Raw genomic sequence first — 24,364 nt, 5'->3', positions numbered from 1 at the left:
GGGACGCCTGGTCCTGCCGCCCGCCTCCTCCGGGGCGAGAAAAGCTGCTCCCCGTCTCCCTGGTCTGCTGGGGGAGCCAGCAGACCAGGGAGACACGGAGCAAAGCGGCGGAGGACCCGGGCCGGACCCACGGTGCTGATCTGGAAGCGCCGTGGGTCCGGCCCAGGTCCTCCGCCGCTTTGCTCAGCGTCTCCCTGGTCTGTAGACCAGGGAGACGCTGAGCAAAGCCGCGGAGGACCCGGGTCCGGACCCGCGGCGCTTCCAGATCAGCTGGAAGCGCCGCGGGTCCGGCCCGGGTCCTCCGCCGCTTTGCTCAGCGTCTCCCTGGTCTGCTGGGGGGGGACACAGCTAGTGCCTCCCCCTCCCCCCAGCAGACCAGGGAGATGTGGAGCAAAGCCCGGGCCTGTGGTAGAGCAGGTGGGGCGCTGCCGGTTGGTCCCGCAGCACCGCTCCATGGCGCTACTGGACCAACCCGGCAGCACCCCAGCTGCTCTGCCCCAGGAGTCCTGATTCAGCTGCTGCTGATCAGTTTCAGCAGCGGCTGAATCAGGACGCCTGAGGCAGAGCAGCTGGGGTGCTGCTGGGTTGGTCCAGTAGCGCCGAGGAGCGGCCGCGCTACTGGACCAACCCAGCAGCACCCGAGCTGCTCTGCCCCAGGCGTCCCCAAGTCAGCCACTGCTGAAACTGACCAGCGGCTGACTACAGGAAGCCAGAGGCAGAGTTGCTCTGCCCCGGGCTTCCTGGAATCAGCTGCTGATCAGTTTCAGCAGCAGCTGACTTGGGGACGCCTGGGGTTCTTAAGTTGAATCTGTATGTAAGTCGGAACTGGCGTCCAGATTCAGCTGCTGTTGAAACTGATTAGTTTCAGCAGCAGCTGAATCTGGATGCCAGTTCCAACTTACATACAGATTCAACTTAGGGACTGTAGATTTGTTCTTATCTTGTACGTAACCCGGGGACTGCCTGTACTTCAGTCTGTTTTCCCCATCTTTATAAGTCAAAGAATATCCACAGTGATTTGCATAAAGATTAGTAGTGATCTTTCCATGGGCAGCTTGTGAGTTGGATCATGTCTCTTCTATATAGAGAACCTGCTTGTGCTAAACTTCAGCACAGTGCAATGTGAGTGATAAAAATACCCAGTTTTAAAGGGATGGATTTATAATGGAAATACCAAGAGATCCTTTTCTGTAATTCTGCTAGTGATGTTGCTACAATGCTGCCTTTACTATTTAGTAGTTCCTTTTATGTGTGTGTCAGGGACACATTATGAAGTATTTTGAATTTTTCTTTTGGAACATACGTAGAAGAAAGCCTGTGGCAATCTCTGGAAAAATGAAGAGTTTATCGTAAATCATTCTTTAGTAAATACACGGGGATTTATGTCAACTGTTCTTTGATATCAGGGATCTGGGACCATAAAGTACCTTTGTTTGGACTTTTTCGTTTTCCAAATGCATGAAACTTCACTTTCGTTTTGAAAAGCTGTAAAGAATTTATACATTTCACATCCGGTATTTCATGTGGGAATGTTTGAGGTAGTTTCTGGGGCTTTAATTTGTTTAGTGGGCATACATGTCCAAAGTTTGTTCTAAACACACATACTTGCTGGTTCTAAACAACATATTCTTGCTGGCTTCCCTTATGGGATTCGTTATCGTATTTAGGAAGAAAAGAAATAGGTACTCTGGGGCGTGTACTGAGCAAATTGTTGAAACTATATTAAAAAATCAGAATAGTCAGACACGCAGATGAACATAATTTGTTGGGGAAAAGTCAACATCGTCCTGTAAAGGGAAATCATGCCTCAATAATCTACTAGAATTCTTCGAAGAGGTTGACAAGCATATGGAGAAGGGGGATCGAGTGACTATAGTGTACTTAGATTTTTCAGAAAGCCTTAGAAAAGTAAGCTGTCATGGGATAAGGTCATCTCAGGGATTGATAAGTGGTTAAAAGACAGGATACAAAGCATAGGAAAAAATGGTCAGTTTTCAGAATGGAGAGAGGTAACTAGTGGTGTCCCACAGGGGTCCGTACCGGGACCAATCCTATTCAACATATTCATAAATGATCTGGAGAAAGGGATAAACAGTGAGGGGGCAAAATTTGCAGGTGATACTAAACTGATCAAGATAATTACGTTCAAAGCAGACTGAAGAGCTTCAAAAGGATCTCACAAAACTAGGTGACTGAGCAACAAGATGGCAAGTGAATTTTAATGTTGATAAATGTCAAGTAATGCATATTGGAAAACATAATACCAACTATATGTACAAAATGATGGTGACTAAATTAGCTATTACCATTCGAGAGAGATCTTGGAGTCATTGTGGATAGTTCTCTGAAAACAATGTGCAGCAGATACCAAAAAAAGCGAATGGAATGTGCGGAATCATTTAAAAAAGGTTAGAGAATAACACAGAGAATATTTTATTGCCTGTATATAAATCCATGGTAGGCCCACATCTTGAATACTGCATACAGATGTGGTTGCCTCATCTCAAAAAACTTCGTAGCATTGGGAAAAAGTTCAGAAAAATACAACAAAAATGATTAGGGGTTTGGAACAGCTGCCATATGAGGAGAGATTAAAAAGACTGAGACTTTTCAACTTAGAAAAGAGGAGATGTGATAGATTCCTATACAATCATGACTGGCATGGAGAAAGCAAATAAGGAAAAATTATTTACTTGTTCCTATAACACACGAACTAGGGGCTCACCAAGTGAAATTAATAGGTAGCAGGTTTAAAACAAAGAGCAGCAAGTATTTTTTTCACACAAATACATAGCCATCTTGTGGAACTCTTTGCCAGAGGATGTTGTAAAGACCAGGACTTTAACAAGGTTCAGAAAAGAACTAGATTCATTCATGGATAACAGGTCCATAAATGGCTATTAGCCACGATGGGTAGAAATGGTGTCCCTAGTCCCTGTTTGTCAGAAGCTGGGGAGGGGTGACAGGGGTGGGATCACTTGATGATTACCTGATCTTTCATTCCTTCTGGAGCAGCTGGCATTTGCCACTGTCAGAACATAGGATACTGGGCTAGATGGAGTTTTGGTTTCACCCAATTCTTACATATATGCCTGCGCTCATGGGTGACTCTTGGTAGCACTTGGGAGGTGCACCGCCCCCCTAAACTCCTGCCAAAAATCTCAATTGCTAAATGTGGTGCCCCCTTATGCTCCCTCCCTGTTTTTCTGGGTGGCTATTGCTGCACCCCTCCCCGCACAGGCACCAGTCACCTGTGCCCGTACACACTAGTAGGTGAGTACATAATCTGGCATTATTCTGCAGTCATTTGCAGGACTACATAGAGTCTACTTTTTATAAGCAGTCTGAAGGATATTGGTTGACTGTATTGATTGCAAGCCAGGTAAATATTCTATCTGTGTTATGGTAGTACTTACTGGGCTTGGTCACCATTGTGTTGGGTGCTGTATACAAAATGGCAAGACAGTTCCTGTCCTAAAGATCTTACTGTCTCAAGCAGCAATTCTTGTGTTTGGGTGTGACTTCATGCACGTGAGTGTGTTTAGTGGAATAGGACTCTTGATTAAAATTAAGCATATGCTTAAATAGCTGCAGAATCAGGCTTAAATTTGTCACAATAATGGCGGTATAACAATACAAAGCAGCAGGGAAGGTAGTATGAAAGGAAAAAGCAATTAGGAAAATGTGTGTACTGTATGGCTTCAAATCAGGCTTACATGTTTTCATAAGATAAAAACATGTAAAGAGGATAACTTTAGGAAGTCACTGTCAGCTATCTTGCCCTGTTGCTCTGTTGTTCTTGAGAACTTTGTGTGCTGATATTTATCTTATCTGGTGTGTCCTATATAGCAGGAGAGCAAATGTAAGTTACGTTTTGCTAACTTTTTTTATTTTAACGGAAAATAAAACTGTGTCTAGAATTGACATGGATAAGATCCAGGGTTCTGAATCTCTTGTTCTTAGCTGGGACAGTTGTCGTTTAGAGATATTTGGACTTAAATGCCCCTCTGGTTGCTTGTGGAGGAGTAAGTATGAACATTTCAAGCAACTTATGTTTGCTGTACTTTAAAATTTATCTCTTCTGCATTTAAAACTTAAAACTGTTCCAACTAAAGCCTATCTATTTTTGTGCTAATAAATCTGCATGCGAATGTATGTTCATGAACTATCCATAGAGAATACAATCTACCAAGTAGAAATAGCCTGCCTTGTATTAAAGAAAGATTATCAGCTAGACATGGTGTATTGAATTGGTTATATAGAATATCTCTTGCTGTGTCTCTGCAATAATACATTGTCACATACAGGAAAAAAATTTGGTGAGCTCTCCATTAGATGGTGCTGCTGGGATTAAAATACTTGCACAGGCAAATGGAAATGGGCCACTTCCTGTGACTTTATTTTATAGATAATGGCATTTTAATGAAGTAGTATCCTTTTTATTTATTAAACAGTTTTCATAGGTAGGCAGACTTGCAAGGATTTTTGTTACATTTGGAGAAAATGTCTAATATCTGACCAAATCATTTTTGAAACACCCAGAATTTTTAGGAGAAATAGTAAATTAGCTGTTCCTTATGCAGGTGAACTTAGGTCTTAGCAAATATACCTCTCATCTAAATAATGATGTTTTTTACTTGGAAATTGTGCTACCATGAATTTGAAAGACGTTAGCAATATTGGAGGGGTCAGCTGTGGAGAAATCCTTGATTAAATATCCAAAGGTAATGGTTAGTCTAGTTTATCTAGATATTTAATACCCCATTAATCAGCCCTTTATCTATGCTAAGGGAAAAAAGGCTTTTTTAAAAAAGCATATATCATATTGTTGCTACATTTGTTTAACTTGTGTTTTAAAATAAAGCTTGACATCTACTGTAGACAGGCTCTAAAACATTTTACAACAATAACTGGTCTAAACTGTCCCCTATAGTGGACTATAAAAACTAATATTTTTAAAAACACACTTTGTCTATATGAGGTGGTGCTCAAAATATATTAAAACATGTTAACAATACATTTGATAAACACACGATTCCAAGTCTATACATGAGCCTCTCTCTGCGTCAGAAGGCAGCAAGATAGAAATATCTGATTAGTAGCATCCTTGATTATTCCTAAACCATAGAGGCCCTGTTCAGAAGAGTGAAAATCAGGTGTTTTTAAAAAGTGTTTGTCTTGAAAGGTCAAGGATAGCTAACCCTGACTGAACCATGATCTTTCCACAGTGCAAATGTTAACTTGAAGTAGTCATGGAAATGGTTATAGAATTTGTCTTCCAGTAAATGTCCCCTTCCCCCACAATTTTTAGTAAACAAAAGGTTCAGAGATTTCACATACATTTGGATGAAGTTGTGAAAAAGAAGAGTCACTTAAATTCATAGTAAAACAAAAGGAAAAACTATGTAGCACTTTAAAGACTAGCAGGATGGTTTAATAGGTGATTCAAGTGCCACATAGTTTTTCCTTTTGTTTTAGCAAGATCAGACGAACACGGCTACCTCTTTATTACTATTTAAATTCATAGTGTCTAACTATTTTTAAAAAACACCTTTCCCCCTCATTTGTAGCCATGTGGAAGCGAACTGAGAGAGAACCCTAGATTCATTATCAAATGAGGACGTCTTCTTGAAGCCAACTCTGGAGGCTGCATCTGTTGGCTGGCTTGCCAGAGTCTGTGTTTATTGAACAGGAGTGTGTGGGTGAGGTTCTATGGCCTGTAATGTACAGAAGGTCAGACTCAGTGCTCACAGTTGTCCCTTCTAATTGGAAAAGATGAGTCTACAGTTTAATGAATGGACTTTAACTGATGAAACTTTCAGTGTAGTTGGAAATCTCTCAGTCCTTCCCAATTCTACTGAATTTAGCAGCAATAAAATGGGGCAGTTCCACTACATTTAATCAGAACTCTTGGGTGATAAATGTGTTGGAAGAACTCACCAAAACTTGCTGCAGAACCAGTTTCAGCTTTGATTTCACAAAGATAATGCAGAATAATCAGACTGAGAATTACTGAGAGATTATCCTTGTGGATGACACATACCCCCCCTTCGTGTTTGTATGGGGCACAACACATAAAGTAAGTAAAATGATGGACTGGGAGCCATTTTGTTATGGCTATTTAGTTGATAGGAAAGAGAGTTTACTCAGGTAAAACTAATTGTGTTACCAATTTGTCAATATACTCCAGAGAGCATTACCTCATACTTTTAGAGCCACAAGTTATCCAGCAATATTCAGAAACGGTTGCAAACAGTCTCTTACACTATCCCCATATGTGTAATTTTCCATTCTTGAGTTGACTAATTGAGACGCTAGCAAAAAACCATGCCCATCTGACTTCCAGTATCTTGTATCCTTCCTAACCTGCTTTAGAGTAGGGATTTAAGATGAGAAACAGCAGTAGTGCTTTGGAGGACCACCTTCCAGACACGAGCAATTGTGTATTCATCCTCATCCTTGATGGAGATGCTGCAGGTTCCCGTCTGTGACCTAGCAGATGAAGTATTGGGCAGATGCTCGGATTGTTCTTTTTCTTCCTCATAAACTTGTGTCCAAAGGACTTTGGAAGTGCTGTTGCCTATTGCCCTCAGATATCATCTGTATTTCACAGGCTTTTATTTTTTCCCTCATTCTGTTCACACCTACTTAAACTCCAGAAGGGATTAAATGCCAACAATATGCTGACAACATCTAGCTGTCTGTGAACTTGCCATTCCTCAGCTGCTGACTCTTGGATCACAAGATGGAAGTGATGATAGTGGGAGAAGGGAAATATTTAGGCCAGGTCACTATAAAAAAGTTAGGTCAGCCCAGCTTTGTTGCTCAGGGGTTTGATATAGAGCAGGGGTGGCCAACCCACAGTTCTAGAGCCGCATGCAACTCTTTGTTTAAAGAAATGTGGCTCTTGCTAAGATCTGAGCTGTGCCCCAGTGCCTGTTCCCAGCTGGCTGCTCTGTGCACGCGCACCAGTGCCTGGAGGGGGAAGTGTGTAGCTCTGGCTCTGGGACCCAGGCATTGGGTTAGTGTGGGTGCTGGGGGTGCTGGGTTCTGGGGGAGGGAGGGAGATTGGGTTAGAGCGGAGGGGTCTGGAGGTGCCTGGCTCTGGAGGAGTGGAGGAGGATTGGGTTAAAGCTGGGGGGGGGGGTGGGAAAGTGGAGGGCTGGCTGGGCATACCTGGTGCTGGGGGAGAGGAGAGGGATTGGGTTCATAGAATCATAGAACCATAGAGCTGGAAGAGACCTCGGAAGGTTAGAGTAGGGAGCTGGGGTGCTTGGCTCTGGGAGATGGGGAGAGCATTGGGTTAGATCAAAGGGGCTGGGAATACCTGGCTCTGGGGTTAGAGCGGAGGGGAGGGGGCGGGAGGCTGGGGCTGGGAATCCCTGGTGCTGGGGGAGGGATGGGGCATTGGATTTGGATGGGGGGGAGGGGTCTGAAGCACCTTAAACTCAAAGTCTTCATGGATCCAGAATAAGGCAGCCAACACAGATGTCATATTAAAATCCAGGGCAAAAAAAGAATCGGCATGTACCTCGTTTACACTGTGTTTCTTTAAAGAAAATTCAAAGCCCATTGTTTGCCAGGCTGAAGCAATTATTCTGAGATATGAATCTCTCCCTTACTATTTTTGAGCCTCTCATATTTGCAATCTGGGACCAATCTAAATTTTTACAACTATAAAAAAGCCATAATCTTCATAAGTTTAAAAAAAAAAAAAAAAGTAAAGTAAATTGTGAGTAGTACCAGAGATCAACAATCTGGAGTGAAACAGGCACTTCAAATTGTGCTCATTTACTTCTCACTTCAGTTTAATTTTAAAAAACTCACAGGATATAATAGCATCAGGGGAGATAGCTGAGTTAGTCTGTATAGGATAAACTTAAAAACAACGAATAGTCTGGTAGCACTTCATAGACTAACAAAACATGCAGATGGTATCGTGAGCTTTCATGGGCATAATAGGAAGTAGTGTTACATTTAAAATACATGGTGGGAATGCCTTTTGTGTGTGTGCGTGAATATTACTGTATTTTTAAAGGTTTTTTTTTTTTAAATTTGATGTTTGTTCCTTGTCAAGTTATCTGAAGATTTATGGAGTGGCCATGAATTTTTCAAGTGACTAGAGACTTTTTTATTGGTTTTTGTCCAAAATGTCCTGTAATGTTGTTTTTATCACTGCATTTTGTGTGTATCTATGTACCTACCTGTCAGAAATTGTACCACACTCTGGCCTCAGATATGCACATTGAAGTCTGGCAATCCTCTGCCACGAAGAAGAATTATTCATGCAAATAAAACACATTCTGGTGTTTATTTTAGCCCCAAAGGCTGCAAGTACAACTCTAGCTCCATTGCCCAAAAGGGAGCACATGGCTCTCAGTCAATGTTGTGTTCAATCAGCACGTCCTCACTTTGTGTCCTTATTATAGGTGCATGTCACTTTAGTAATGCTGCGAGGGGATAAAAACCTACATGGATGGAAACCAGTGAGATCTGGCAACCTTGTGTGTGGATAACAGTAACCAAAATGTCTCCTGGTACACACGTTGAAACTGATGGGTCACATCTTTGCCACCACTGAAATAGAGCGAGGGTAGTCTGACAGGATAGGTTTAACTCTCCTTTCTTGAAATTGTGAGTGGTACCTTCTATATAAGTGTATGTTAAAGTTTTAGGATTTGCTAGGAATCTCAAATAGAACTAAAATAGTGGAAGGATTGTATTTCATTCTTTAGTATTAAAATAATGTTTGCTATGTTCTTTTGACACTATACATAATAGAGTGTAGTTTCATAGTGAAACTTGACCTGACTCAAATTTCTTTAGGTTTAATTTTAAAGCTGGTTTGATTTAAGGTTCTCTGTTCCCTCATTTCCTAGCTTTATAAGAGCTGCTGGGTTTTTTTTTTTAAACTTCATCCAAATGAGCTTTAGTGCACAGTAAAAATAAATATTTGTTTTAGAGGAATCATTATCCATCAATATTCCAAAATCCCCCATATGTGTAGCAGAAGAAGGTGACATGAGACACCTTTTTACCTGGGCAGGATTCTCATAAAATGTGATTACATGTGAGCAGTGAAATATGAACATTTCTTCCATTAGGTTTTATTTTTTTTAAGGTGTCTACTTCTAACTGTAATCCCAGGGTGATTAGTCAACTCTTTAAAAGAAATGAGGACTGATTCTATAATTTTGTTTTATTTAGTTTGAACTGTTTTTTCTATTTTTTTAATATAAATATTTGTTTTTTGCTGAAGAAAAGAAATACCCCATTCAATTTCTTACCAACTATCTGTGGGGATTCATGGCTCTTTTGTTTGCTGTTTCTGTCACAGGAAAGTGAAGAATTAAGATGGTATTTTCTGGCAATATTGAAACACCAATACCATATGTTTCACTCATACTAATGTTTTATTAGAACAGAAATGATAATTCAGTTACTTCAGATTTAAATACTGTTGAATGGAAATGTCCCCATCATGCTGACCAGTATATGGCAATGCCATTTGAAAAACTCTTTCAACATTGCCTGTATTTTCAACATTAATATTTCTTCCCTTTGGTATTAAAATGTAAATCCTTCATACTCTGGGTAAGTTGGAGTACAGTAGCTGGTACATAATTAGATCTGCTGTACTGTGAACCAGAGCTTAAATCCGAAATAGTTTCTTTTCATGGTTTTGGTTTGTTTATATTATGAATCTTTACATCTGCTATTTCTGGAAACTTAATAAGAAAGTTTTAAACCTCTTAGCTAATACAGTGTTTCCCATTGTGTAAAACATCTTACAGATTGGCTTGACTTAGTGAATGGTGGCAAGGAGGAGTCTCTTCCTGCAGGAGATATATCTCTATTTATTTATTTATTTATTTATTTATATTTTTATTTTTTTTACCATGAAATTTAGTGTATTTAGTAAATCTTCATGTAGCTTCTTACATTGGTAACATTGACATGATTTAGTGCAAGCTCAGCATCCCATTTATCGTTTCTGCCTCTAGGGTTGTGAGAATTGTTTCAGTATATTAATAGAAGACACTTAAAACCAGCTTCATTTGTTTGTTTCCCAGCAGGGGGACTGGAGTGCTCAGGCTTCAGCAGACTCAAGACCAGCTTTCAACATTGGGAGACAAAGTATTAATCCTTTGGAAACACAGAGTGGAGTCTTGCATATCACTTTGCAGTTTGTGTTGTGAATGGTGTTTTTCATGTAGGTAGGTAGCTGCAAACAGTACTCTGTGTGCATGATGTTTTCACCGTATATATATTTAGGAACCTCATGACAGATGCACCAGGCTTTTATTTTGTATTAGTCTTCTACTTTGATGCTGTTTTATTTCCAACAACATAGAAGGAATTTTCCTAGTAAGTTTATTAAGGTTTACCATGACTCAGTTTCCACACAAGAGTTTCTTTATTAGTCCAAAGGCCACTTTGTGTTGGTTGCATTAAAAATAAGCAACCCCCAAACAGTCAACACCCAAACAATAATATAGTGAATATGTCAGGCTCCGTGTCTGTCAGGGGGTGGTGGAAGTCATGGACTCTTTGACTTTCCTCAACCTCTGTGACATCTGTAAGGCCCAAGCAGCTGGCCCATGGGACAGCCACACCAGCTGCTGCTCTGGTGACACCTGGCAGCAGTCCCTGGGTGGCCAGAGCAGCCACAGTCCTCTTCTCCCCCCCGCACTCTCCCCTTTCCTTTCTTCCCCAAAGATTTAATCACAGATATTTTTAGTATAAGTCACTAGAGGATTTACCCAGTGTTGCTTAGGCCCTTAACTGAAATAATTTGTGTGCGTGTGTGTTGGTTTTTTTCTTCTTCATTAAAATCATTGCTCTGGGTTGGGCATGAGGGGAGGGGGTCAGTATTCAGGCTGCCTCGGAGAGAGTACAACCCTATCCCTCTCTCATTGCAGCAGCTTGGGATCAAGTGAGAAGCACCTCTCCCTGGCTGCTACAGCAGGCTCAGCTGGGGGAGGGGTACATGTTCCCCAGTTGGGGGACAGACACACACAAACTCTCTTAAATGTGTAGTAGATAGCTGTCTCTTTCTCTACTCCTGCTGCTCCAATGGAGTTATAGCTGTCCTGGTCCCCCACCTCTGGCCCCTTGCTGCCTCCCTGTGATCATTATACAGTGTAACTGTCCCTGTTAGCAGACCTTTCCCTTTCCATTTAATGAGAAACAATCACATTCCATTGTCCTGGCACAACCAAACCCTGATTTTGCTTTAAGTTATAAGAAGAGGAAGCTGCATACCAAATGTGGTGGTCCTAGGTCTTACTGTTTAGGAGGAATTCTTGAACAAATAGACTCATGGACAGACAGACACACAAACTCAAATGTATAGTAGATGAACAGGAGTGAATTTTTGTGTATTCACTTTGACCCATCCATGACTTTTACTAAAAATATCTGTAACTAAATCATTGCCTTAGTTATAAGCATTTACCAATTACTTGCAGTTAGTTCAGATTTACCATCTTATTATGGCATAACTCCAGTGGGGTAAAGAGGAGCTCTAATGAAGGAACCCCAGAAAACTTTTTTTTTATGCACTGTAACAAATGAGATGTCAGTGCTGTTTATTGGACCTTAGCTAATATTAACTGAAATGGTTCAAAGTTGTACTCTTTCTTGAAGGTTTGTTCTTCTTGTCTGTCTTCACTTTGTTTTTCCCTAGCTACTGGGAATTATTTAACCTGATACACAAATAACACTACTTATTTATTTCTATTTCTTAGCCTAAGCCTTTAAATAAGGTAACACAGGTATTTCTAAAGTTATTACAAGTTTAACACAAACAATAGCTTTTTATTATTTTCTCCTTGGTCATGTGATTTGGGCTTATCACTCATGTCCTGATTCAGACTGAATTTAAAACGCACTCAGGATGAATATGGACGTATAGTCTTACAAAGCATGAAGCTTGATAAAACGAAATTGCATGAAACTTTCTCAATGTTCTTTCCTTCAGTGTGTGAACTGACATTTTTGTGGACAATTAACATAATGCTCAAGCTCACAGGTTACTGAAATTGGTGGTTGCAAAGCTCAAATGGATTCATGTTTGTTTCTGTAATTGGACCAATTTGTAGATCTGACCCTGTTTATTCTCCATCTAATTTTTACTAGGGGCAGTTAGCAAGTATATCATCTTTTGCTTGCTCTCACTGGGTAGCAACCTAGGTTGTTATTTTCTGAAAGTACATGAAGGTATTGAAGTTTTGTTTCTAACTAAAGTGTATCTATTATTTATCTGTTTTTTGTTTGTTTGCAACATACAGATATTTATTTAGACACCTAAAAAGGGAAGTTAGAGTGATTTTTAAAATTTGGTTGTAAACATCCAAGCCATAGCCAGTTTACAAAACCATAGTTGTCCAGTTAGAAAAGTAACACCTCGATTAGACTGCAGGAAGTGATACTCTGATTTTTCTGAAGACTGTGCATGGCTAGAGATTCCTGTTCATTTTATGCACGACTTAAAAAGTTTAGAGGTTCTGAGCACTACCTTGATGATAGCAGCAGGACAACAAACTAATTAACTCAGGTACAGGTAAAACTCTTATTAGCCTGGCAGATGAGCAGAAAAATCGTGGTAAAAATTAAACATAATTCAAAATAAATTATACCGTTTAGAGATGTTGTAGCAGAAAAATTGAATCTTTTGAAAATAGATAACAGCTAATAGTTAACTTCTTAAAAATGCAAGACTTAGCCAACACACAGGGTACATACTTCTGTCATAGAGGAAGCCTTTCTGCTGATTCAGACACCTAATATGATGCTTTTGCAGATCATAATCTAGGCTTGGCATTGGAAGGAATGGAGGGGAGGCAAGGATTGTTGTCTTCTGAAACGGTCAATTATTGTTCTGCCTTGTGTCTTCTAGCGAGTGTTCAGAGGATCTTTAATTCTGTCATTTGGCTAAGTATTTTCTAAGAGTGAGATTCGATTGTGGTCTTACCTTCTTTCTTATTGTTCACTGCTGCTTTTTCAGAACATTTGTTTGCCATTGGTGGTTCATGGACCACAGCTTGGGAAACACTAGTGTCACATTTGTACAACTATTTTCTGAATCCTCCATCTTTGAAGAGTTTTTGTTTAAAAAGGCACAAACATCATTTTGAAATAGTTTCCATGAATTATGATGTGCATTAGAAAGATTTATTTTAAAAAAATTCTAGTCTGGTGTAAAGATTACAGTACTGTGTTAGTGCATGAATAGTGAGGGGTGCTGTTAAAAAGGAAAACGATAAAACCCCAGACATTTAACATTCTGGAATGGGGCTTGCTAGACACCATTGTGGCACCTCCTTGTGGGAACCAGTCAGCTGCCTCTCCTGTTTCTTACCCAATGGTCAGTCTTTCTCTGGTATCAGATTATTCCCTTTTTGTCACTTAGGGGGCTCCCTCTTTGTTGCTTTGCCCTCCAGCTGGGTCACTGTGGTTATTTCCTCCTTGGGTATTAGAGTCCACTGGATCTGCTGTCCTTTTATGCTCCAGATGGTCTTCCAGTTCAGTGTAGGTTGTATGCCATTTTCTCAGTGGCTGATAGGGGCATCCAGAACCACCCATTACAGGTTCCTGTCCTTGGAGCTTGTGTTCATCAACCAGGGTCTCCTTGCTCTCAGTCTCTATTACTTGGACTCCTTCCTACGTCTCTATTCTATCTTCTGGCTACCCCATCTCTGGGTTTACCAGCTCAAACTTTCCCCTCCCAGGAAGCAACTGCAGAAGACTTAACTCTGTAACCTTAAACACATCTCACTTCTGCCACGAGTGACTTCAGCCTGATAGCCCTGTAGGCCCTTTCTGCTGCCAGCTTCCTGGCTTTATATGAGCCCTGCCTGTTTCTTCTTAGCTGAATTCCATCATCAGTCAGTGTTTCAATCCCTGGCATTCTCCCAGGTACAGCTTATTAGGTTAATTGACCTCACTCAACCTGCTCTGCCTTGTGTGGGGTGGACATCCCATCACATATGGCTGTATATCATGTTTGTGAGTAATGTTACCACTTTTTTCTTGCTTGTGTGGGTAGCAAATAACAAGTTATAACAATGTTAGAGAATGCTCTTTTAACTCAGAGTCTATGCCAAAGCTAGCCTTTCTCTCTCTCTCTCTCAAACAAAATAAATTATTTTTTGATGTCAGTGTGAAACACTGGCAAAGAAAGGGTCACATCTCTGTTTAATTGGAGGATGATAGCCTGCTGGTTCTGCCAACTCAAGGGGTTACTCTTTTTGCCTAGTTGAGTAGAGGTCTATGCTGCAGTGCTGGAAGTCCTGGTTTTAATCCCTGCTGATGAATTAAGGGGTAGAGACTGAAAGAAGTTATGTGAGTATTGACTAGCTGCCAATTGACTTTTTTACATTAATGCTTCCATTGTTGTTGCCACTGGTGCACCACTGTGGAATCTGAGGAAACAAGGCAAGTGTAGGTGATGACTGGTAGATCCCTAAACCAAATTGTAGTTCTCTAACATTGCTTTTACATGTGCTGTTAACGGGGGGGAGATGTACGCAGTCAAGTTATATATTTTAGTATAGAATTAAAATATGAATTTCCCACAGCTATGCTTCACACCCACATTTAAGCATGATTATTCCTTTAGAGTAGATGAGGATCTAGATATACAACCAGTTAGTCTACATTTTTGCATCTCCTGATTCAGACGAAATAAATAAGGATGACTAAAGAAAAGTAGATTTGACTTTGAAACCCTTGTTTAAATATTAGTAACAACAAGGACATGTATTTTTACAGACTCTTAACTTGACAGTGCCTAATTTTTAAAGTTTTTTGTTCCGATTATTGCATGTTCATTTTTAAGATAGGTAACTAATCTTTTAATTGGTCTCCTATGTTACTTGTGGTGGTGTTACTCATCAGCAGGCCGTGTACTGCTGCTGATTATAATTAAAAAGTATTGTAAACTAGATTTTGCCATGTGCATATTGCATATGTGACGTTTCATCTTGCCTTTAGCTAAAAATAGGATGTTAGTAAAAACAAAAGAAATTTCTATAAACTAATCAATGTGGTGAGCTCACTTTTATTTATTTTAATTTAAAATAACCAGTTTGTGTTAAAAGCAAAACCAACAACTTTGAGTTCAATCAATATTTCCCTTCCCCACCTCCTCCTCCTCCAAAAAAACAATCTGAAAGATGGGGGTGGAGATGTCAAGAGCAGGGGGGAAGAGGAGGAGGCAGAATCATGAATATTCTACTGAGCTATATGCAGCATTCCATTAAGTCATTTCTCTTTCGATGTGTCTTGAACAGAAAGCTTACTGTAATGTTGTGTTTCTTTCTTGCATTCTTTCCCTTATTATATCCATTGTATAGCCTATAAGAAAGACTGCAATGCATTAATTGGCAAGGGCTTTTATTAGTAGGGAAAACCAAGCTGTGGTAATTCTTCCCCCCACCATTTATGCAGTTGTTGACCAAGGTCTGCATTTTAAAGAAGGAGATAATGAAGTGATGCCTCCAGGTTCAAAGTTTCAAGGTTTGGCTCCTTACCAAAAAAACCCTAAATTGTTTTCTGTAAACTGTTGCTAGCGTGTGCATGTTATGCAGCCTGTTAGTTCTGGGATATCTGCTTTGTATGAAAAAATCTTGCAATTTGTGTCTAACAATATTTTATTTTTAATTCTCTGTACTCAGATGGTGGAGAATAAGGTAAGGTACCTTTTGTTGTGCACAATTTATAATGGTAATGGAAGCAACTTTTAATAACATGCTATATATAGTACTTTATCTTCAGTTGTTTTGTAATTACTAGCTAAAGTTTTTTTTACGTAATCTCTTTTGTTGCTAGTAACCAGTTAAAATGTTTCTTAATAGAATTTAGTAGATTGAATTTCAGCTTTCACAAATCTAGCCATTTATCTCAAATACACACCAAATATATTTTCTTTGAACCAGTTTCTTTAATTATCTAGGTGTACCTGAACTCCACGTTTGAATATATAAAGTTCATGTTCTGTCATTTTAATAACATTTTATTAAATAATTCTTAATTAATGAATTTATGAATAGGTTTGGAAACAATACATTGTTTTCTTACTGTTAAACTATGTAGCTAATAATCTTACTGATTTTTGTTTTCTAATAAGAATTTTTGCTTAGGTTAATGTGGTTATATGTATATTCTATAACACTTCCAGCTGTCCAATGGTTATAGCCAGAATCAAAAGTTGGTAGTTCCAAACAAAACACTGCATTAAATTCAATGATATAGCAGTGTTTGAATGGACAACAGTAGGGAAATTCGAAGCTGTATATCTCACAGTGAACATGTATGACTCAGAACTGGTCCTGGGGTTTAAACACTTTCAAATTTAGATTTCATGCTAAAATCCTACATTAGTGTTTAGTTCAGGAAAATTCTACTCTGGATGAGCCATTCATAAAGCTTTTTTGGGGGGTTACTGTGGGCTAGAAAAAGTTTTCTGTAAACAGATGTCTTAATTTTATATAAACTTGTTTTAATTCTTAAACAACAACAAGCTAGTATTCTGTCAGCAGACGGTCAGGGCAGTGAGTGGTGTGTGTGTGTGTGTGTGTGTGTGTGCTATACACCTGAGATGTCAACTGCTGAGACCGGGGTCCCTTGCAGCGGGCAACCTGGAGGAGGTTGACGAGCGCCCCAATAAGTTTGCAGGGAGAGCTTATTACACTTCAGATTTTAGCTGCTAGAATCTGTGATTCCTTTGTAGCGGGCAGCCTGGGGGAGGCTGAGAAGTGCCCCAATGGATCTTCCACCTGGGAGTGACACAAATCCAAACGCCCAAGCTCTCCCTATATCTATCCCTTAAAACCGGCTGAAGTTCTTTTAAATTGTGCCTGGTTCTGTTATGGCAACTGAAGGAGTCAGGTTAAAGCTTAAACAGTTACAGGTTTATTGAGGAAGCTTATAAATCATATGGTTGCAATGGCTATTGTTCTGTTTCTTAACTGCTAGCAAAATATAGATCTTAAAAATGGTTACAAAGAAGATAGATAGGAAAAATAGAAATAATGGTACCAAGTAACAGCTTACTCTTTCTATGTGTACACTTAAGACAGAGGACCACATCCAGGTACAATTTTTACCCCCTTCTGTGCCTTTCGACTCCAGCGTGTCAGGCCAGGGCCGGTCCCTCAATTCCTAGGAAAGACGAAAATACGAGGTGGGCGTCCCTATAGAACCTCGGGAGGTCAAACACCTAACCTGACCAGCAGGTAGAGGGTAGATTGACACTCAAAAGTGAGTGTGCTGCTGTACCCATCTTTATACCCATGGGGTCACGTATTTCTCTTTCTTAACTGTGATGCCAAATGGTGCTGGTCTGTCTTTTGTGAGACCAGTCCTTACAAGGGAGTTGTGAACTTAATTTACACTTGTAAGAGAGATAACTAAATTGGAAGTACTGGGCATTCTTTTCTCAGTGGGAAATTCCTCTTCCAGGGACTGTGTGTTCGTATCAACATGGGTGCCAGCCGGGTACTTCTCGCAGTCTCGAGGCCAGCTTATTGCCTTAATCATTCTCTCTTCATATCTATGTTTTCAGCTTCTCAGGATCAGATGAGCCAGCATAGACTATGCTGATTTTATTGCTCCTTCTCTGTCCTGTATGCTTCAGGAACCTCAGAGAGGCAAATAAGATGGATGAGATGGGGGAAGGGGACGGGGGGAGGGGGGGCGGCGGCGGTCTGTCTGGCTACATATATCTGGCTCTTTTAAAATAGATCTCAATCCCAGTATGAAACTGGTAATTGCTTGCATTAATATATCTCTGTCTACTGACTCAGTTAAATATTATAGCATAATCAGTTACTGGCATGACTTGTTCTAAATGTGGTTCTGGTCAACCCAATTCATCACTGATACTTTGTTAATTGTAGTAACCATACATCTCTATCTGGTAAGACCCAGGTATAAGGTGTGATGTATAATAAAAACTCAAGATATTAAAAGAAACACAAAGTGATTTGTTTAAAACACATAAAATTGTGTGCTAACTCATTTAGAGTAAATAAGTCTTTATATAACCCCAGTTTCATAATTATTTCTTATATAAATAATTTTCAACAATAAAAGGGAGGAGACACCAAATTTTAGTGGGATGAGAGTAATTTTTGGATTTAAATGACTGATATCCCTAGGAGTAAGGATCATGTGAGGTGGTATGTTGGCAGCTCACCATGCCTGGATTTTAGCAGTCTGTCTGATAGTTCCTTAGTTCCATTAGTTTTTCCTAAAGGTAATGAAAAGCTTACTCAAAGGCATCTGAATCAAGGCAATGTTACCAGTTTCTGTTTTTTTACAGTGTTAAATGAGCAAACTCTGGGAAATCAAAGAAAGTGTTAAAGAGAGATGGGGAAACCCCCTATATCTATTGGAATGAAACTAAAGCTAGGAAAATGTAAGCAGTCAAGAAGAAAATTATTCCAAACAGAAATGGGCTGGTAGGCGCTCAAAGGAGAGAAATGTCATTGAGATTAGTACAGCTAGCACCATGTAACTCCAGAAAACCAATGAGTATCCATTAAGCCTAGAATTAGATCTTAGTAAAATTAACTATTTTTATTATCTTTGTAAGAGGACAGGGGAAAGGATCTTTAACTCCTCATTTTGGAATTGCTTATTTAAAAAAAATTCTTTGACAATTCCAGCTGGGTATGTAGTCATTTAACAGGGAGGAGATGACTGGGAAAAGAAATGGGAGAAAAGGGAAGGGAGGAAGAGGAGCTAGATGACTCCAGATGGAAGAATTGGAAGGTGCATGAAGGATGCAAAAGGACAAATTAGGTTAAAGACTGCAATGCTGTGTAGATCATAGTGACACTTTGATTTGATGGTAGCCATGAAGTTGCCTCTAAAGAGATATTGAAGTGTAAATGGTTAAAAAGACATTCCTATGGCCCCCTGCTCAAGGGAACCCATGTTGAAGAGAGAATTTACTACTCCGAAAAAGATATACATGGTCATAGGAGGCTGTATAAGTACTAGTAGGATGAATCTGCATTTAGTGTTTTCAAGTCAGTGATTTCTCTACAGTTTGCCAATGGGGTTCTGAAATAAAACATAATTTTAAGAAAATGATAGGTGCTCTCTGCTTTGTGAGGCTGTAATGCGAGGAGTTCTTTGTCAATGTTGTGTCTTTGAATCTTAATTTCTTGAGTACTTGAGAGACTTCCTGCTTACATCAGAGTAAAGGAGCTTTGGTGCTGAGTTGGACATGTATATAGGATGTGATACACATGGAATTGTGTATCATCCTACATGCCCATAGGGTGAGTACTTGTTGCTTACAAAAAAAAAAAGAGTGTCTGAAGTGGACACTGCTTCACCCAGGACAGACCTGAGCTTGCCTGTTCATGGAGAGGAGGTATAAGAAGTCAGTTGCTGAATATAAGAACTTGAGGATCAGAACCCAGATTTGCTGAGCCTGGGACTGCAGATATTCCCACACTGCCACCAGAAGGTTAAGGAGAACCATAGTTGGCCATCTACCACATGTTGCTGCACTGTTGTGAACCCCTGCTGTGAACAAACAAGAGAACTATTTACACTGTTGGGGTTTATGCTATTTCTAAAGAGGAACAACCTTCACTTGTGTAAACAGCAGCCTTGCTGGTTTTCGCAGTGCTGATGGACACTGGACAGTAATGGCTGTACTTGGGCATGCCACTGTGGCAGACAAGGCCTTAGAGAAGAACTCCTGTAAATTGCAGAGAAAAGGTGCATCTGTTTACCTAGTGACAGTTCAAGAACAGGAGAGAGCATTTGGTTTGTTCAAAGTTGCTGCGTCAGCATACCAAATGTTGCCAGAGGCCTCAAGTTACTTAACATAAGTTGCGGAATCTCAGGATACAGCATCATGTACAGAATTTTCATGACAGAAAATTTCCTGTTTTCTTGAGTGAAACAAATCCCCCCTCCCCCCTTAGACAGACTTCAGTTCAAAAAGATTGTGGATTTCGGCTGGGCAGCTCCTCATGCTGAAATCTCACTAGGAAAACATGCCAGAAATAATTGATATTTCACACTTGTCTAGCACGTTTCATATGAGGATGTTGTGAAAGATTAATATTACTACTCCTGTTTTACAGATGGGGAAAGCAAAAGAACAGAGGTTCTAAGGTCACAAAGCCAATCAACTGAATTTGCAACAAAACCCCAGTTCCCTGCACTAACACTACACAGCACTTCTGCCCAGACTAATAATGCAGGTTGTTTGGCAAAGCTCGGGAATCGTGTCAGAATAAACAGCTGAGGCAGCATGAATTAAATACTTCTCCATTCCTACAGACTTTAATGTCTTGCCTTAAGGACTTACAAGTCATAAAATGGTGGGAATCCTCTGAATACCTTTTAATCTGGCATTTGCTCTGACTATTGTTTATATTCATCCTGCATATCTGAAGCATCCTTGTATGGATCTCTGTAGTACTAGTGGACAAATGTCTGTCAACATAAATCCGCAAGGAATCTCGAAATCCCGCAGTAATGATTTTGTCAGACTGCTTTATGACCTTTAGGTTTGAGAGCTTTAAAAATAAAAATGCATTATTAAATGCAAAATTGCCATTAGTGTGTTAAACAAAATTGCTCTGATCAGTATTCATTTAGCAGAAAATACCAGTGTCATTAGTTTTAGTAGAAGAGCCCTGTAGCTTTAGGCACAAATAAAATGTTGTGCCTTATGAGGATGGCTGTTTAGTGAGGGATGAATGATTTGTCTGTGGCCTTGTTGTCATAGAAGACTAGGGTTGGAAGAGACCTCAGGTGGTCATCTAGACCAGCCCTCTGCTTGAAGCAGGACCAATCTAAGCTGGGCTTTAAAAATCTCTTAAGGATGGAAATTCCATCACCTTCCTAGGTACCCCATTCCAGTGCTTCACCAGCCTCCTAGTGAAATAGTTTTTCCTTATATCCAACCTAGACCTCTCGCCACTGCAACTTGAGATCATTGCTCTTTGTTCTGTCATTTGGCACCACTGAGAATAGCCTAGCTCCATTCTCTTTGGAATCCTCTTTCAGGTAGTTGAGGGCTGCAAATCCTTCATTCTTCTCTTCTGCAGACTGACTTGCCCTGTACAGTTTGTCAGCAATGGCGGTGAAATATTCTGGAAACAATTTTTCATGAGCATTTTTGGCAGAAATCCAGCCATCATGCTTAACATCCGCCATTACTGATATGTTCTGGGTCCTGAAATGGAAGAAATTTATTCCATATGGATGAATTTTTACCCAAGCAGACCTCAGCCGAATGGACTACTTGGCCTATATAGACTTTGCATAATGTTTATATGTATATTCATGATTTCACAAGTCGTCAGATTTCTCAGATTTACATTGGGCCACTTATTCTTTCTTGCTTTTATAATCTTTTCTTTTGGATGATATGGCTTACTTATGCTTACCTTTTTATGGCTACTGCTGTCATGACCATTATGTTTGTATTTGTTTAATTCCTTACATGGAAAGATGGATTATTATAATCAAAACACTTCAGGAAATTCTTCAGGATAAGAGCAGTGTTTTCCTTGTGGTAATTGTAGAAGAAAAATCCTGTAATCTCTTGTCTCAGTGCATTGATAGATGCACAGGACTTTTTTTAATTCATCAAGTACAGTTACAAGGGAGTGGAATAAGAATGGTCCTGTGTCTGTCAAAGGACTGGGATTCAGAAATGAAAGACTTTGCCTGAGACTGCATGGTCATCTATAAAGCACCTTTTGGTGCTTTAGTTTCCCTACCATAAAGTTGGGATAATTTTTAACTCCAAGGGAGGTTGTGAAATTTAATTAATTACTGTTTGAAAAGAACTTTTGAGATGTTCAAAAACTTCAGCAGAGGCCTACAAGGAAAGGTTTAAATGCTATGCATGTTTCTTCTTGAGAAAAGAAGGGAAGTCCTGATAATAGTCCTCAGATATGTTAAGGACTTGTATTTAAAAATAAGACCGCGATTATCTTCAGGGCCATGTAGTGTACGACAAGAAGTAATGAGCTTAACCTGGAGCAAGGGAGATTTAGGTAAGATATTACCCCCCCCCCCCCCCCCCCCCCCCCCCCCGCTACAGACCAGGAATATATTTCAGTTGGATTCTGCTAGAAGAATACCCACAAAAGAAGTCACAGATTCTCTTAATCCTAAAATTGGTGATAGTTTGCAGTACTGAATCAAAACTGATTTTTTGAAGGCAGCATAGGCGAAAGATAAACTTAAAGGTAGTGGAGATGAGACTGGAAGTTTTTCAGGCTAGATTAATGAATAAGAGTTTTTTCACTGCTATTTTGTAAACAATCAGTTAAATGGGAAATTGCTTTACCTATCCTTTTCTTTCTCAGAACTTAGAATGTATCATGTTGGATGTATTTATATCTGTAGGACACCAGAGAAAGTGGAAATAGTTATTGCAGGCCAAGTTGAAGACCTCTTGAAAATCATACAAAAGGCTACCTGAAAGATACTGTGGGGAAGTCTTAATGGAAATGGAGCATGAAAGAACTTTCTGCAGCCACCTTAATGTAAAGAAGACATTTTAGTAATTGTCTTGCTGTGCTTGTCAGTATTTGCTTAACAAATTATTCATTTTAATTAATATTTCTTGTTGCTGATCTTCTGCTCATGGTTTTCAGTAACCAGTTATTTTAAAATGGGGGACGTGAGCTGCCCTACATCATGTTTCCTGGGGAGAGAGGGAATCAATCAGTCTTCCTTATGGGGACTATAATACAGTACATTGTTTTCTGAGCTCTTGAGGGTAGGTTTAAAAAGCCTTTACTTGTACCATTGATTGGTTAAGAAGTGACCCTTTGTGTAAGTCAGTGGTTATGTCACTTTAGGTTTAATATGAATATTTGAATACATGTTATTTCATCTAAACTTTAAATTTAAAGAAATGCACATATGTAGTTGAAGAATATTTGTGTGATTTTTGGCTTCCCCCACAGTGTGCAATATTAAAATTCCACAGGAGGACAATTCTGTTAAACATCTGCATTTTAAAATTAATTATATTTTGGAGCACATTAGAAGAGACAATTTTCCTGTAACTTTTCATCTCAGGAATGAGTTTGTTGTATCTCTGCAGTATTTTGTTCTTTGTTTTTCTGTGGTCTTGCTGTGTGATCTATGGTAGTGCTGAGTTTCCTGTTTCAGGTACTATGTCTGGTATGTATATATTTTTAAATATCCCTAAGTTGACAAAAGAATTCCGAGAAGACCAAGATACTACATGGTGAACTTTAAGACTGGATTGATTCAGTGCAGAGGTAGTTCTCTATGTATACCACCAGGCGATGTAAAGAGCAAGATGTTCAAGGAATTAATAGTAATAATTAATCATATATTATCTCAATTACTGTTTCACTAGGCAGAACGAGAAGATAATTAAATTTTGTTTTAGAGAATGAAAACTTAAAAGCCAATTTGCTGAACAGAAAAATAATTTCATTCACCGAGTCTCAGTGAAAAAGATAACCAGACTAACAATATAAAAAATGGGCAGGAACTTTGGGAGCACTCGGCTACAGTGAGATTTCATTACAGCATGAGGCTGGTAACTCCATGGAGTTTGGTGTAATTAATTAATGTGGTTCGACAGCAAGGCTTTTATATAAATTCAATCCCTAATATCTTGGAGGTTCACCTCAGGAGGAGAACCAGACTTTCTTCCAGCCACTTAAATGATGCTTCGTTGCCTCGGACCATTAAAACAGTCACGCCCTTGAGGTGCCCCATCACTTTTGTCTGAGTCTGTTAATTACTTTCTGGAAAACTAGAAAGAAAATTCCTTTGCTGAGCCCATAAGAGGCTGATGCTTTTGAGGATAGTCAGTCATTTTGTGAATAGTTCAGGTTTTACTACCGTCTGCCTGCCACAGAAGGCATGAATTTACACAAATCATAGCTACCAGTCTCTCTTAGATATTGTGTATCACTTAAGTCTGTCCTTTTCGGTACACTAGTTAATGATTTGTATGCTACACAGTGAAGACAGTGAAAATTTTTTAGCTTGCAGTAGGAATACATTTATGGGATCTGACAGATAACTGAGGAAGTATGAACTGTAATAGATTTAGAACACAAGGAAATTGCTATTATTTCCCCTAAATTGATGATTGTTACTTCGGTCACAGGAAACTTTTCGATTTGAAATAGTCATTAGTCTGTTATGGTGCCTAGATACTTAAGGAATGCCTCTGTAAATATATGTAATGATAATACTCTTCTTCTGTTTCACAATGGCGAAGTATTTCCTTTAGAGTGAAAGAGCAGATTAAACAGCTAAATGCACTCATCCACTTCCTCAGACATGACTCAATCATGGACTTTCCCCGGAAGAGAGCAGG

At 39.6% G+C, this 24,364-nt stretch overlaps 1 protein-coding gene across 10 annotated transcripts in view; it reads left to right on the top strand.

The window, feature by feature from the left end:
* TRAF3 (TNF receptor associated factor 3) overlaps nucleotides 1-24,364 on the top strand; it is a 98,732-nt gene that overhangs the window by 9,172 nt on the left and 65,196 nt on the right. For 6 of the 10 annotated variants that reach the window (XM_075926530.1, XM_075926525.1, XM_075926524.1 and 3 more), the window contains one exon: nucleotides 10,074-10,217. The exons of 2 other annotated variants lie outside the window; for them this stretch is intronic. The gene's annotated coding sequence lies outside the window, so the exon portion shown is untranslated. The remainder of the gene's footprint in view (nucleotides 1-10,073; nucleotides 10,218-24,364) is intronic. 2 more of the 10 variants (XM_075926527.1, XM_075926523.1) reach the window with 1 other exon arrangement.

This window comes from Pelodiscus sinensis, chromosome 4 (genome assembly GCF_049634645.1).
Source record: "Pelodiscus sinensis isolate JC-2024 chromosome 4, ASM4963464v1, whole genome shotgun sequence".
NCBI lineage: Eukaryota > Metazoa > Chordata > Testudines > Trionychidae > Pelodiscus > Pelodiscus sinensis.
The sequence above is the reverse complement of the archived record's forward strand: the minus strand, read 5'-3'. Positions and strand labels throughout refer to the sequence as shown.